We start from the raw sequence: 14,536 nt of genomic DNA on the forward strand, positions 1-14,536 counted from the left end.
CACCCTTTTATTCATCTACCCATCCTTCCCTCCTCCCTGTTAGTAACTTCTCCTGCCATCTGCCTAGACATTTGTGCATGCATTCACACATTGGTTCAGCAGCCCATGAGTCCACTCCTGCATCGCTGATGGCTTGCCCACACATCCTTATATCCATCTGATTGATTTATAAATCTGTCCATCCATCCTTCCATTTATCCATCTACCTCTCTCTCTGTCATTGGGGTCCCCAAGACACGTCCAAATCTGGTGACTTTCTAGGAGACTCGTGGATTTAGTGTAGTAAAAGAAAGCAAAATAAAAATATGTGGGGTGTAGTCCAGGAGTAATCACCATGATGGCCCCCAGAGTCTATGTGATGAGGGTAAGGGACACATCTCTTGGGATCTAGGTCCGTGACCGCTCTGCAGATAAGACGGGGCAGGGGGTGTGAGTCTCCTCTCGTTTTTCCCTCTCTGTTTTCTGGATAGCTTTCTAATTGTCCCCTTTGATGTCGCCATCAGATCATGTCTGCTCCACTCTGCACGCCTATCACTAATCCTCTCACCTGCTTCGAGAAATAAACGAGCAGGGCCTAGACCTGTCCTTCACCTTGTTAACAGCACAGCTAGAGGCTCACCGAGGTTTGGAGCCTTCCAAGTGGGGCCTGCCGCAGTGTCTTTGGACAAGGGACGCCTTCCAGAGACTCAGATCCTCGCAGACACATCTCCTTCAGTGTCACCGTGAAATGTCCTCATTACAGTGTTTAAACGGGTGCCAGAGGACACGCACGGTGAGTTCCCCGCTCTTCCATTTCCCACACGGTCCTGCGGCAAAAGCAGAGAGACACGGTAAACATGATTGCAATTATGCAGCCAATAAAACTCGCCTTCAAAACACGTGTGATGGGCAGCGTGACGTTTTGCTGCGACAAAACCATTGCTCACACTGGAAGTGTGGGACATACTGCCTAGAGGGCTCATTTTTTTTTTTTTTACTTTTGAAGAGCTTAATTGCTGTTATTTGGGGCTTTGGGGGTGTGGGGTTGGGTTTTTTCTTCCAAGAGATTCTTTTAGTCACCCCTACACTTGCACACCCGCCTCTGCTGTGGCGACTTGATTTTCCGCCTCATTTTCCTCACTGGGATGTGAGTCCTCTGTCCTTAAGGTGTAGCTGATGTCCCATCCTTGGGCTTCACTGGGCACCAATAGGAGCATCTCCACACAGCATCCATGCTGTCCCCTTGTCCTTGTGTGGTAATTACAGTGGGATGGTTCAGCACAATGGCTGTCACGGGCACAATGCAGAGGAGAGTCCAGAATAGGCAGAGTTCAGCAATAAGATGTTCATCAGTCAGCCGGAGAGCAACGGCTGTCTCCACCTATGGACTGAAACAGCAAGCTGATGTCTGTGGCCCAGGCGGTCCCAAGAAATCAAGTTCAGGTGCATCTCGCAGCAATGAGGAACATGGAGGGCTATACAAGGTCCAGCTAAGAGTTAGGGGCACTTAGACCATGTCAGGGGCTCTCGAGGCTAAATGGGAAAGAGAGGAACTGGGCAGGGTCATCCCAGCACTGAGGAGACAGAACCAAGAGGGTCATGAGTTCAAGACCAGTCTGGGCTATATAGTGAGATCCAGGAGGGAAATAAGGAAGGAAGGACTAAGCTGGCTTTGAACCTTGATGGTGACACCCAGGGAATGGGCTTCGTGTGACCTTCCCAGGGCCTGGGGATTTGGAAGAACCCACAGGCAGTTAAGGAAAGGGAAACCTCCACCACTTTCCTAGGCCTGGCTCCACCCAACTTGTCTGATCCTTGCTTCAGGGGCTGGATGAGAACAAGACAGAGCTTGGCAGCATGGATGGGTGAGTCAGGCAGACACGTGCTGGGGATCAGGCAGCCCACAGTCTCAACCCTAGCTGTGTGCCTCACTGGCTGTGTGGTCTGGGACTCTTCCCTCAACACAGCTGGGAGTGTGTTTCCAAGATGGTAAATTGGGTCTCACAGCCATCCCTCCCTGTGTTTATTGCCAGTGTTTTATAGGTGATATTGGCAGGGTTAGCCAGTGCCTGGGAGCTGTGGGCTTGTAGAAAAAGCTGTCACCACAGCTTCTACCTACACTGTAGTCACTGGGATCCCCTCCTCCGTCTGCATCCCCAGCTACCATCCATCTGGTCCCAGCTTCTGCAGGTTGCAGGGCCTGGGAAGACTCACAGATTCCATGACCTCATGACTCTTCTCCTAACCCTGTTTCTCATCTTGCTCAATGACACAAATTCCTCTTAGAGCAATAGTGTGTGTGTGTGTGTGTGTCTGTGTGTGTGTGTGTGTGTACACATGTACACATACATGCACATAGGGGCCAGAGGTTAATGTCAGTTTCTTCCACTTTGTTTTTTTGAGACACAATGTCTCACCAAGCCTAGAGCTTGCTGACTAGCTAGACCACCAGTCCAATGAGTTTCAGGGATCTACACATCTCTCCCACTCCCTAACCAAGCCCTGGATTTGCAGAGGTGCACCGTCATGCCCAGCTTTTTCAGAGGTGCTGAGGCTCCAAGCCCAGACCGTCAGAGCCAGGCTCTCAGTGCACCAGAGTATATCGCTCAGGATCTCACTCACACCAACTGTTTTGAAACACTGTGATCCACAACCTACCACTTACCTTAAACAAACACAGTGAGCTAGCATGTGTTTCCGTTAGCACATTGGTTAACAGAAGCTCTCTGTGAGCCTGGAAAACACTGTTATTTTATGTTGCTGCTGGGGATACATGCCTATAATCTCAGCACGGGGCGGGGAAGGCTGAGTAAGGTTAGGACTTTGAGGCAAGCCTGGGCTACATAGTGAGACCCCCCATCTCAAAAAAGACAATAATAGCAAGCCATGTAATCTTGAAGTGGTGAAGATATTTATGGTAACTGTAAAGGGACAGGAAAATGCCTCCGAAGTCTTAGTTCCAGAGTTGGAAACAGTCCTGTGCCTTTTGTTTCTTTGAGGACAGCAAATGCTAGGTTTCAGGGAGAGGCTGGTGTGAAATAGAGACGTAGTTGTTTTTGTCTAATTCAGTCCCTCTGAATTGTATCCCAAGAGCCCATGTTCCATGTTGGATATTGTCACCAGCTAAATAGATTTCTCTCTACCTGAATACACAGAGGCTTTCCTCTGAGAACAGGCACACAGTGGAGGCCATCCGTTAAAATAGAAACCTCAGAGCAGGGAGGGTGGATCATTGGTTACAGTGTTTGCAGAACTCTTAGGTCCAGAGTTCGAATCCCTAGAACCCACTGTAAATGTTGCATGAGCGTGGTGGCTTGGATGTAATTTAGAAAGTAGAGACAGGGGACTTCCCTCTCCAGGGTTTGACTGGGAGACCCTGCCTCGAAGAATAAAGAGTCATCGAGAATGTGTAAACACCTCAATGCTGTCCTCTACACACATGAGCGTCCCATACATGCTAATGCACATACGTGCACACATGGAGATGGGAAGTTTTCACCCTGCCCCAGCTCATGTTCCTCTGTTTCCAGCTGTTCCCACTGCCTTTCCCTCCAGTGCTCTTCCCTCCACACCAACACATGATGTCAATCAACTCACAGACCCAAGACTGCATCTCTTGACATTTCTTGCTTCACCCGCACAATCTAGGTCTGTCACTATTTTTAGTTCCTTATTGGTTACCGTGGTAACTTTGAGAAATGCTTTTACACTCTTATTCCTTACTCTATTCACAACTGGAGGTGTATTTGACTCCTCACAATTTCAGGGGTGTTTTGGGGTTCCACTTCTTACCTCATCTCTTCTACCCGCACTACCAGTGCCAACATTTAGAACTTGAGTGTCTCATTGCATGTATTTATTTATTATTGTGTGTGTGTGTGTGTGTGTGTGTGTGTGTGTGTGTGTGTGTGTGCACTCAAAAACACACAGGTACCACAGCACACATGCAGAGGTCAAAGGACAATGTGTGAAAGTCAGATCGTTTCTTTGATTGCCATGTAGATTCTGGAGATCAAACTCAAATCATCAGTCTTGGCAGCAAGCACCTTTGTACACTGAGCCGCTGCACCAGCCTGGAGCTATTGATGGACAGATCCTGCCCTACTTAGGGTTCCCATTGCCGTGATGAAACACCATGACCAAAGCAACTCGGAAAGAGTTTGTTTGGCTTACACTTCTACATCACTGTTCATCATCAAAGGCAGTCAGGACAGGAGCTCCAACAGGGCAGGGATCTGGAGGCAGGAGCCAATGCAGAGGCCATGGAGGGGTGTTTCTTACTGGCTTGTTCCTCATGACTTGCTCAACCTGCTTTCTTATAGAACTCAGAACCACCAGCCTAGGGATGTCCCCACCTACAATGGTCTGGGCCCTCCCCATCTGCCACTAATTAAGAAAATGCCCTACAGGCTTGCCTACAGTCCAATCTTACTGAGGCATTTACTTAATTGAGGTTCCCTTAATTAAGGCTTTAACTTGTGTCAAGTTGACATAAACTGATCTAGCATAGGTCCTATGTCCCTGACAGAATTTCATGCTCCTAGAAAGTAAGGGCCTGGTTCAGTTTCTTTTACACCATGAAGTGCAGTGCCTGGCTTGTGGGATATTGTCACGATGTGCTCTGCTCTGAGAATACAGACCTTAGCTTGGAGAGCAAGTAGGAAGATATAATATTGGCTTGACCCAGATGCTAGAGGGATGATAGACAGTGGTAGACAGACAGAAAGACAGATTGGTGGGTGAGTAGGCAGGTGGATGTGTGGATAAAAGAATGTGTAGATGGATACATTGATTGGTGTATGTATGTATGTATGGATGAATGGATGGATAGATAGATAATTGGGTGGATGAATGGGTATGTGGATATGTGAATGGATGTGCTAGATGGATGGTAGATGACTGAGTACATTGGTCCAGAAACACCACCAGGCGGGTGGGTGGATGAGCAGGCAGATGAATATATAGAATGGTGGTAGGTTGGATGAGTGAATGAGTGGATGGTTAGATGGATGGGTAGTTGGAAGGATAGTATGAGGAAAGAGAGGGAGGGAGAGAGGGTTAGATGGATATGTGGATGGATGGGTGTAGGGAGGGAGAAAGAGATGTGTGGATGGATGGATGGATGGATGGATGGATGGATGGATGGATGGATGGATGGGTGGGAGGGTAGATGGATGGTAGAGTGGATGGATGAATGGATGGATGGATGGATGGATGGATGGATGGATGGATGGGTGGATGGATGGATGGGTAGGAGGGTGGATGGATGGTAGAGTGGATGGATGGGTGGATGGGTGGATGGATGGATGGATGGATGGATGGATGGATGGGAGGGTGGATGGATGGTAGAGTGGATGGATGGGTGGATGGATGGATGGATGGATGGATGGATGGATGGATGGGTGGTAGAGTGGGTGGATGGATGGTAGAGTGGATGGATGGGTGGATGGATGGATGGATGGATGGATGGATGGATGGATGGATGGATGGGTGGTAGAGTGGGTGGATGGATGGGTAGATGGATGGATGCATGCATGGATGGAAATATGAGAGGGTTCCATAAATAACAGTGAAGTTTCCTGGTTGGGATAATGGACATGTACCATTAAAACATGTGTCATAGACGACTGGATTGGTCCTATCATGTGCACCCCTAAAGTTATGTTCTTGCTCCAGTTTCCCCGATTGTTCCAAGTAACCCAGGAAAGCTCTGTTATCAGGACTGTCCCCAGGGCTGGGCTACAATTCCATGGTAGACTATCATTGCCTAATGTCTGTGAGACTCAGAGTTTGAACGATATCACAGAGCAAAGAAAAGGAGAAAGAAGAGAAGAGAGGGAGAAAGAGAGAGGGCGGGAGAGAAGGAAAGAGGGGAAGGCTATCTCTGAGTCTTAGAACAACTGAGGGTTTTGCAGTTTGGAGTCTCAATATTGAAGGTGTTTATGATTAAGACTGTATGCTGCACATTCTTTGAATTTCTGGTTGAGCAACAAACATTTCCCGGAGATCTTCCAACTTCACCATCTGTAGTCAGGGCTGAAAACAGGGGAAGTCCTGGGTGCAAATGTGCACCCATTCAGTGACTGTGACCATGATGGCAGTCACAGCCACCACTACTATTTACTGGCTAAGTCAGAGAAAGGAAAGTGACCCTGTCGGGAGATGGAATGAGAGGGGAGCCCTTCTCCTGTGATGAGCTTTAGTTACAGCTGACTTCCCTTCATAACGGGCAAAAGGGACTCTGGGAGGGGTTAAGTGGGTAATTCAAGGTTACTCAGCTGATGAGTGCCATGGCCTGACCTCCACCTGCCTCTGAGAGCCAGACTGTTTACCCCACAGCCTCTGGGGCAGCGTGAAGCTGCTCACACAGGGGCACCAAGAGCACCCAAGCAAGGGATGCAGGGGGGATTCACTCACCCTGCAAGAGGTGGAGACATTTCACTTAGGAAGGGACACCCGTGTGGATGGGATTTCTGAGCCTGGGGGCAAATGTCCACCGATTTAGAGAAAGGGATTGTCCCAGGGCCTCCGGTGGCTCTGTGACTGGCTTGCTGAAGACAGATCAAGGGCAGGGTGGGTGTTCCTCAGCTAAGTCTTCTTGCTGCATGCTCAGCTGTCAGACACCAAGGCTGGAACCCATCTTGGGGATTAGATAATCTTGACTTGGATTCATGGAACATCCACAGAACATCCACGGAACATCCATGGAACAGGCAAGTGCAGAACTCAGCATCTGTCTGGGCTTTGATCTCTTCTAGAAACTGGGATATCTTCTTTGCCAGATTGTTGCTAGAACAGCGTAGAGATAACATCTGTCAGCCTGATGCATAGGTGGGCTCCTTCAGTGGCAGATCCTGTCTTCTGGCCCTGGGCCTGAGCAGTCCACAGGGATCCATCTCAGTGATCCCTTTGAACCATGTGTACCATGTCAGGACTTATGAAGACCAGAGCTCCTGTGCCCGGCTCAGACCATTGGGGCAGAAGGCCAGGGCTCAAGCTGGGCAGTTTCCCATAGCATTTTACTGACCTTGGATTTGGGAAACCCAAATGCACCTGAGATGACCATGTTTGAAGCCTATGGGCAAGTGAAGAAAGGCTCTGGGACTGTCTGTAGGGTTGGTAAAAGCCGCCGCTTCCTCCAGGGATCAGAGGGCCCCATGTTCCCTGCAGCAGGCTTTTCTCTCTGGGAGCATCTATATCTTCACTGTCCCTTTGAATTTTGAAGGCTCTGTTCTGTACACTTATGTTTGCATCACAGAGTCTTGGCCCACGTTGTGGGCTTGTTGGAATAGTTGAGCAAGTGAGGGCCTCCGGACTCCTCTATCTCACACAGTAACCTTTGTGTGTGGTGGGCATTAGGGGCCCTTTGAACCCCTTAAAGTTAAATGAACAAGGAAGTGTAGTGTGTTAGCAATGCCATCCCTGCGTCTATGAGACCATTGACTGCTGCTTCCTGATTTGTTGCTACGCTGCATCCATGCACCTATGTCCCCTCCAGTAACCGGCAACTGCTGTATGCCCTGGTCCCACCTTGTCTGAGGGCGTCCACACCCAAACCCACCAGAAACTGTGATTAGCACTAGGGCCATGCACACTCGCTCTGTTCCTCTACCACAGACCTAGGAGAGCTTCGCCTGCAAATGGCATACCAGGTCAGATAAAGTCACCAATAATACAGAAGAATCAAGATACTAGGGCAGGGGATTGTCCATTTAGTATTTTGGACCGGAGGTCACTGAAGCTGTGCCACATGGAACTGTAGATAAGAGAGGGACACATTCAAGGTTTCATATAAACACAAAATTATGCAGTGTCTCTTCTGTACCTGGATTTTTTCACTTGGGTCAAGTCCTTTGTGCTCATTAGTATTATTTTATCAAGCAAGGTCATGTGTCCCGACTCTCCATCTTATGGATGGAGACAGCTGATATTCAGTTAGGTGAAGTCACTCACCTAGAATGCTTTACGAAGTGATGCAGTCAGATTTGAACCCAGGTCCATTCAGTCCTCAGAGTCATGCTCTCAGTGTAGAGAGAATTTTTCCAGGGCCAGTTGTCGCTCATACCCCAAGGACAATGTCACAAAATGCTGCCACTCTCGGAGCCTAGCTCCCAGGGTTCGAGCAGAGAAGTGGGGTAGAACTCTCCTCACCTTGAGAACTAAGAGGTAGCCACTGAGCTAAACAACCTCTTCACATTGGAGTTGACAGCCCCAGGGTCCTTTTCCTGGGGCAGCACCTCACAGTTGGTAGTTCACAAACAATTTCTTCACGGTGTTAGAGAAGAGAAGGATGAACACCACTCGTGACAGCACGTAGGTGCTTGGTAGTTTTCTGGAAGTCTGAGACTATCTGCTGTCTGGAGGGACCAGTCAGCCATGCATTCATCTCTAATGTGTTGCCTGATGTCTTTGGACGGCGTGCAAATAGTGGGTTCTCCCTGATGTCACTTTGATGGCTGGAGAACAATGTACCAGGAAGACAGTCCAGTAACAATGTTGTCCTCTCCCCAAAGCCATCAGCTCCGAGAAGGGGAGTGGGGTTCAGCCCTGCATCCTCAGAGTTGTTTACTTGAGCAATCACTGCCATCAAGCAGAGCCTTTGCTAGGGAAACACTGTCACCATTGTCCTCCCCGCTCAAGGGACATATGAATCCATCTGGCATAAAGAGAGACAGGAGGTGATTTCTCGCTGTCATCAGACTGCTCGTGCCTGGATATATCCTTAGCCACCTCTTCTTAGGTCCAGAAGGACCAGGGGTCACCCAGAACATGTCTGACATCTCTGAGCATCCCTCACACTTCTGAGAGGGGTAGTTGGAATGTGGGTACCAACCCACTTGAATAAGAGGTGTGTTCACTTTCTAGATCAGCCGTGATCACCAGCTTCATGTCACTGTGACAGAATATCTGAGACAATGAACGTGTAAAGAGGAAATGTTTAATTTGGCTCATGTTTTGGAGGCTCCAGGTCAACTGACCCCATTACTTTGGTTCCATGACACATAATGGCAGGGGTGTTTGATGATCAAACTTCTCACCCCGCTGCCATTAGCCAAAGATAAAAAGAGTCACAGACTTTAGTTTCCTTTGCCTCCTGACCCAAACTCTGAAAGGCTCTGATCCTCCCAATACAGCAGCCCCAGGGACTAGGCCCTTAACACATTGGTTTTGGGGGGGCAGTGTTTTGCACCCATGCTATGGCAGCTGCCAAAACACCCCCATAGGCTCACTCAAGAGTGGCCCTTCGTCTCCTGTGTCCAGGGGCCAGAAGTTCACACTCAAAGTGTAAGGAATTTCAATTCCTTCTGAAGGATGAGGAGAAGCTCTCCCATAGACGGGATTGGAGCAAGGGGCAGAGCAGTTCTCCCAAGGCTCGTACTACTGCTGTAGATCATACTGGCTGCTGTGTGGAACCTGGATGGCAATGACAGGTGGGAGGCACCCCTGGTAGTCCTGGCAGCAAATGGTGGTGAGCTAAGGCCTTCAAATAGAGCTAAAGAGCAGGGGCTAAAAATGGGGCCCGTCTCATTTCTGAACTTGGACCTCACCTCGTCTGGTGGAAGGTATTGGAGCAAGCGCAGGGGGAGGTTAGACACTGCCCATTGTGAATCCCAAACATGCAAGGACTAATTTATCTCACCCTCTTTAATATAAGGCCAGTTGTCTGTGTTACAGCTTATGCCGCAGCTCGCAAGGGTGTCTGCTCATAAGGCCATGATGATTCAATGAGAATAAACTGTCCCCATAGGCCCATGAATGGGGTGTTCACTCTCCAGCCAGTGGTGCTACTTTGCAAAGTTCTCTATCTTTAGGGGTGGGGGGCTAACAGAAGGAAGTAGATCACTGGGGTTGGGAACTTGGGGGCTAACGTGCTGGTCTCTTCTTCCCTGCTCCCACCCATTTGTTGTCCACCAAGTTGTGAAGAGTCTTTCCTGCCCAAATGATGTTCTACCTAAGTGCGCAGGTCCAACAATCCGAACTGAACACACAGACCTTGAGCTGAAAGGATTCTTCTGGCTTTCAGTTGTGTCTGTGATGTGTCTGATCACATCTGATAAAGCAATCATGTGGGGGACAGTGTAGGCAGGGGTAACACCCACTCACTGCCAATTCTTAGTTTCTTGCTTCCTCCTTCATGACAAACTTTGGGAACCCAGTGACAAGATGCTGTCTCTGCTCTTGGCGATATCTCAGGCTAGTTGGTGGGGAGGTTTGTGCACAAGGAATAGAAGAATTGATCAGGCCTGGACAAGGGCCTTGGGATGTCCTGGAGAGGAGGAAAGTCTGTGGGTGGGGACAGGTGGTAAGAACAGCCCCCACCGGGATCCCCGCCCCAGCTGTCAGTCTGGACCTGGGACAGAGTAACTTGATCAGGCCTGGAAATCTCTCTCAGCCTTGGAAGGGACAGGGTATGTGAGTGTGTCTGTTGGAACAGGGCACAGTCACCTAAATAGCCCAGGTCACAAGGCGCATGGTGTATGTGTAAGGGGGAGTGACAGTCCCCTGAGTCACGAGATTCACATAGGAGGTGCCACCAGGATTGAGAAAGGAATGTGGAACCTGAACTGGCCCAGGGCCATCCTGAGAAAGGGCACAGTGAAAATAGCCCAGAACTGTCAGGAGCCATAGGCTGGGATGTGCTTCGGATGGCACCTGACGGGATCTTTCAAACCTCAGGCTGTGTACTCCACCTCTGAACTTTCTGTGCTAGGCCCAGAGGGTGTGCTTTGTGCCATGACAGGACGGAGCTAATGGGAACTCCAGCCAATCAATGGCTGCCAAGAGAAGAAGACTCTGTTTCCTTTAGAGATAGGTCCCTGTTAGGTTGTTCAGTCCCAAGTGCAGTCAGCCCTAAACACATGTATACCAGTAGCACTAGCTGAAATACCTGTTCACACCACACACACACACACATGCACACACAAATAGAAGTCACGGTTTTGAGCATAATAGGGAGACTCAAGGGGGAACAGGAAGTATGGAAATTATGTCAATACAGTACTTGTGTGGGAAAGTCTCCAAAAAATAAAAAATAAATAAACTACTTAATTAAAAACCGAGAGATCCAGTTGCCACTGCAGATACAAGAACAAGAAAGGAGAAAACAAAATCTCAAAGATATCCCAAGAGCACAAAGAAAGTTAGAGAAGGTGGTGAAGCACCAATAATGCTGAAACACATTTGCACATTTACCCACACTCAAAATAGTGCTCTGTGTGTTTTACTGACACATGGTGGTGTCTGTCTGGGAAGATAATCCGTGGGAGGCTGGCAATGTCAGTTACCTCCTCCGGGGAGCAGCCATGTGGGTGGGGATTTGACACCTGGAGAAGCTTTTTTTTCTTAGGCAATCCTCTCCTCTACCTGACAAAATTTCTAGTAATCATATTATAATAAGTATTATTTTTACGGTTTGTTCTTTGATTTTAAACCATTCATTTAAGAAGAATAAATTTCAATGCTAAAGAAACATTCAAACTCAGAAACCAGAACAGGTATGAACCAGAAATTAATATTTAACAAAGAAACAAAGTAAAAAAAATGTAGCTTATGACTCATACCTACTCTTCAATTTAAACACAAATTTTCAACTAGCAAAGAATGACAGAAATAACTCTAGCAGGCTTCATGGCTAGAATCACTATTTGTCTAGAATCTTCTGTGTAAACATAGGAAATACATTATTGCAGAGACTAAAGCCTTGAGCTGAGGTTTCATTTTCTTTGAAGATTTCCAAACTGTTATTAACTTGCAAACTTGTGTTATTACATTTATTTATGGTGAGTATGTGTGTATCTCTATGTGTGTTTGTGTCTTTGTGTGTGTGTGTGTATGTGTGTGTATGTGTGTGTGTGTATATACAGAAAACAACTTGCAGGAAGGAATCCATTCTATTCTACTGTGCGGATTTCAGGATCAAGCTCAGGTCATCACGTTTGGCAGCAAGCATCTTCTCCTGCTGAGCCATCTTGCCCACCCACAGCTTGCAAACCCTAGAGAGAGTCCTCTAGCTTGGACAGGTTGTACTGAGGATGGGTGACTCTCAGGGAGACTCTCCCAACAGGTCTCACACAGAATCTGGTGATGGCTGGAGAATGCTGGTTAAGAAGGTGCCATTTTGAAGTTCCTGGGTAACAATCTAAAGTCAATGCAACAATAGTTTCCAATATTCAGACAAAATACCTCCTGGGGTGGGGAGGGGATTTTCTCCACATTCTGTCTATTTATTTTCTATCTTTCCATTTGCCTGCCTCTGTCCATCCACCCATCCTCCCTGGCTTCTGCCCGCCTAACGCATTCACCATGGAGATGTTTGCTGCCCCCTCCTTTGTGTAGCCCTCTGCTGGGCCTGGACGCAGAGTGAACACGGCTGTCCCTCTGCCTGCTGGGGCTGCCACTGTAGTGGGAACACAGTAATAGACGATGCACACAGACAGGAACATCACAGGTTGGACTAAGACATCAGCAGGGGAAGCAGTCTGCTTTTATCCACCCCTTCATCTGTCTGTCCATCCTCTAGACCAGCCTCTTCCCTCACCCTCCTCTCCTTGAACTGTGTGGAATGTCAGGCTAACAGGATAGATCTGTCCTTCACAGCTGCCCGGCTTGGCTCATGGTGAGACTCACAGTGCACCTGTCGAAATTGGATTTCTAGAACCTTCCTGAGACAGCTGTTCATAGTAGTAACCTGTGGCAGGCATACAAACCAGGGTTGAGGTAGCAGAGTGTCACCTTCTCTTCTTCATGTGCCACCCAGGATCGTGGGGACAGCCAGGTCAGGGAGACAGGGCCTCAGAGGAGCACCTAGGGGTGATTCTCACAGTCTGGAACCCTGGGGGGAGGATTGGCCAAGCCACGAATCCACCTTGTTCAGTGCCAGGGGAGGTGGGGATCCAGGAGGAGAAGTCACAGGAACTGGCTGTTTTGCTGGGAAGGGGGAAGCATTTTGCTGAGATACTGGGCAGCCTGTAGTCCTAGGAAGACTACCTCATCTTCTGGTGATTTGGTCAGGGTCTGCATTTGGCTAAAGAAAATGCCTCTATGAGCCCTGCAGGAACAGGGGCAGCTCTTAGGGAGGACTAGCTACCAGCTTTGGAGAGGCACAGAAGAATGGAAAGTCATGGCTAGGGGTGCTATCAGCAGCTTCCAGGAGCCTGGGCCTCTTAGAACTGGGTGTGGTGGTATATACCTGTGATTCCAGCCCTGGGGTGACTGATACGGGATGTTTGAGAGTTTGGGGCCAGCCTGGGTTGCATATTAAGACCCCAAAATGAAAACAGTTGAATAGGGCATCATAGCATTTTTTTAGAGATCCTGGTCCACATCCCTCAAGGTTTCTAACTTAGAAAGGATGGAGTTTCCAAACAGGTGGAAATCCTTGCCTCTGAGCTCAGAGGGCATTGCACTGGTAGCCACAGTTGCGAGATGAAGCTCTGTATTTGGGACAGGGCAGATTCCTTTCTCACCTCCCTCCACTGTGCTCTGCAGGTGGCACCGTCTGGGACAGAGTTACAAGTGACTTTATCAGTGGCATTTGTTGGGATCATCACTGCTGTGTGTTGTAGGTCACATGGGGGGTGTAGTGACATCCAGCCAGCATTCTTTCTTTCATTCAAGCCTGGGTCATTCTAAGTGTGGAGATAAACAATCGGCATTTGCTTGCTTTGCTGTGTAGCCCAGGCTAGCCTCAAACTCACCATCCTCCTGAGTCAGCCTCTCGGTGGGGATCTCAGTTCTTAATTTCTCAGCTTCATTTTTTAAAGATTGGTCTCCATCCCCAGTCCTGGGTTCATTTGAAGGCTCGTCCATCATCCACATGTGGGGCCCGAGCTGTGTGATGAAGTCTTGTGGTCCTCACTCTGACCTCATTACCAAGTGGCTGTGACATCCAGCCACAGGTGTACACTGGCCAGCATGAAGACACTCTTTATTACTGCATCCATCCACCCACCCACCCACCTATCCATCCACCCATCCATCCATCCACCCACCCACCCACCCATCCATCCATCCATCCATCCATCCATCCATCTACCCATCCATCCATTCATCCACCCACCCATCCATCCATCTACCCATCCATCTATCTACCCATCCATCCACCCACCCACCCACCCATCCATCCATCCATCCATTCATCCATCCACCCACCCATCCACCCACCCACCCATCCATCCACCTACCCATCCATCCACCCATCCACCCACCCATCCATCCATCCACCCACCCACTCACCCACCCACCCACCCACCCACCCACCCACCCATCCACCCATCCACCCACCCATCCACCCATCCACCCACCCATCCACCCACCCACCCACCCACCCATCCACCCACCCACCCACCCACCCACCCACCCACCCACCCACCCATCCACCCACCCACCCATCCATCCACCCACCCACCCATCCATCCACCCACCCATCCATCCACCCACCCACCCATCCATCTCTTCATTCATACATGTGTTCGTTCATCAGTCATCCACTGCATACCTGGGTGCTTGCCTCTTATGTCAGGCACTGTATGATTCCAGCCCTCCTGGGACAAAGTCT

This window comes from Microtus pennsylvanicus, chromosome 1, assembly GCF_037038515.1.
Source record: "Microtus pennsylvanicus isolate mMicPen1 chromosome 1, mMicPen1.hap1, whole genome shotgun sequence".
In the NCBI taxonomy this organism is placed as follows: domain Eukaryota; kingdom Metazoa; phylum Chordata; class Mammalia; order Rodentia; family Cricetidae; genus Microtus; species Microtus pennsylvanicus.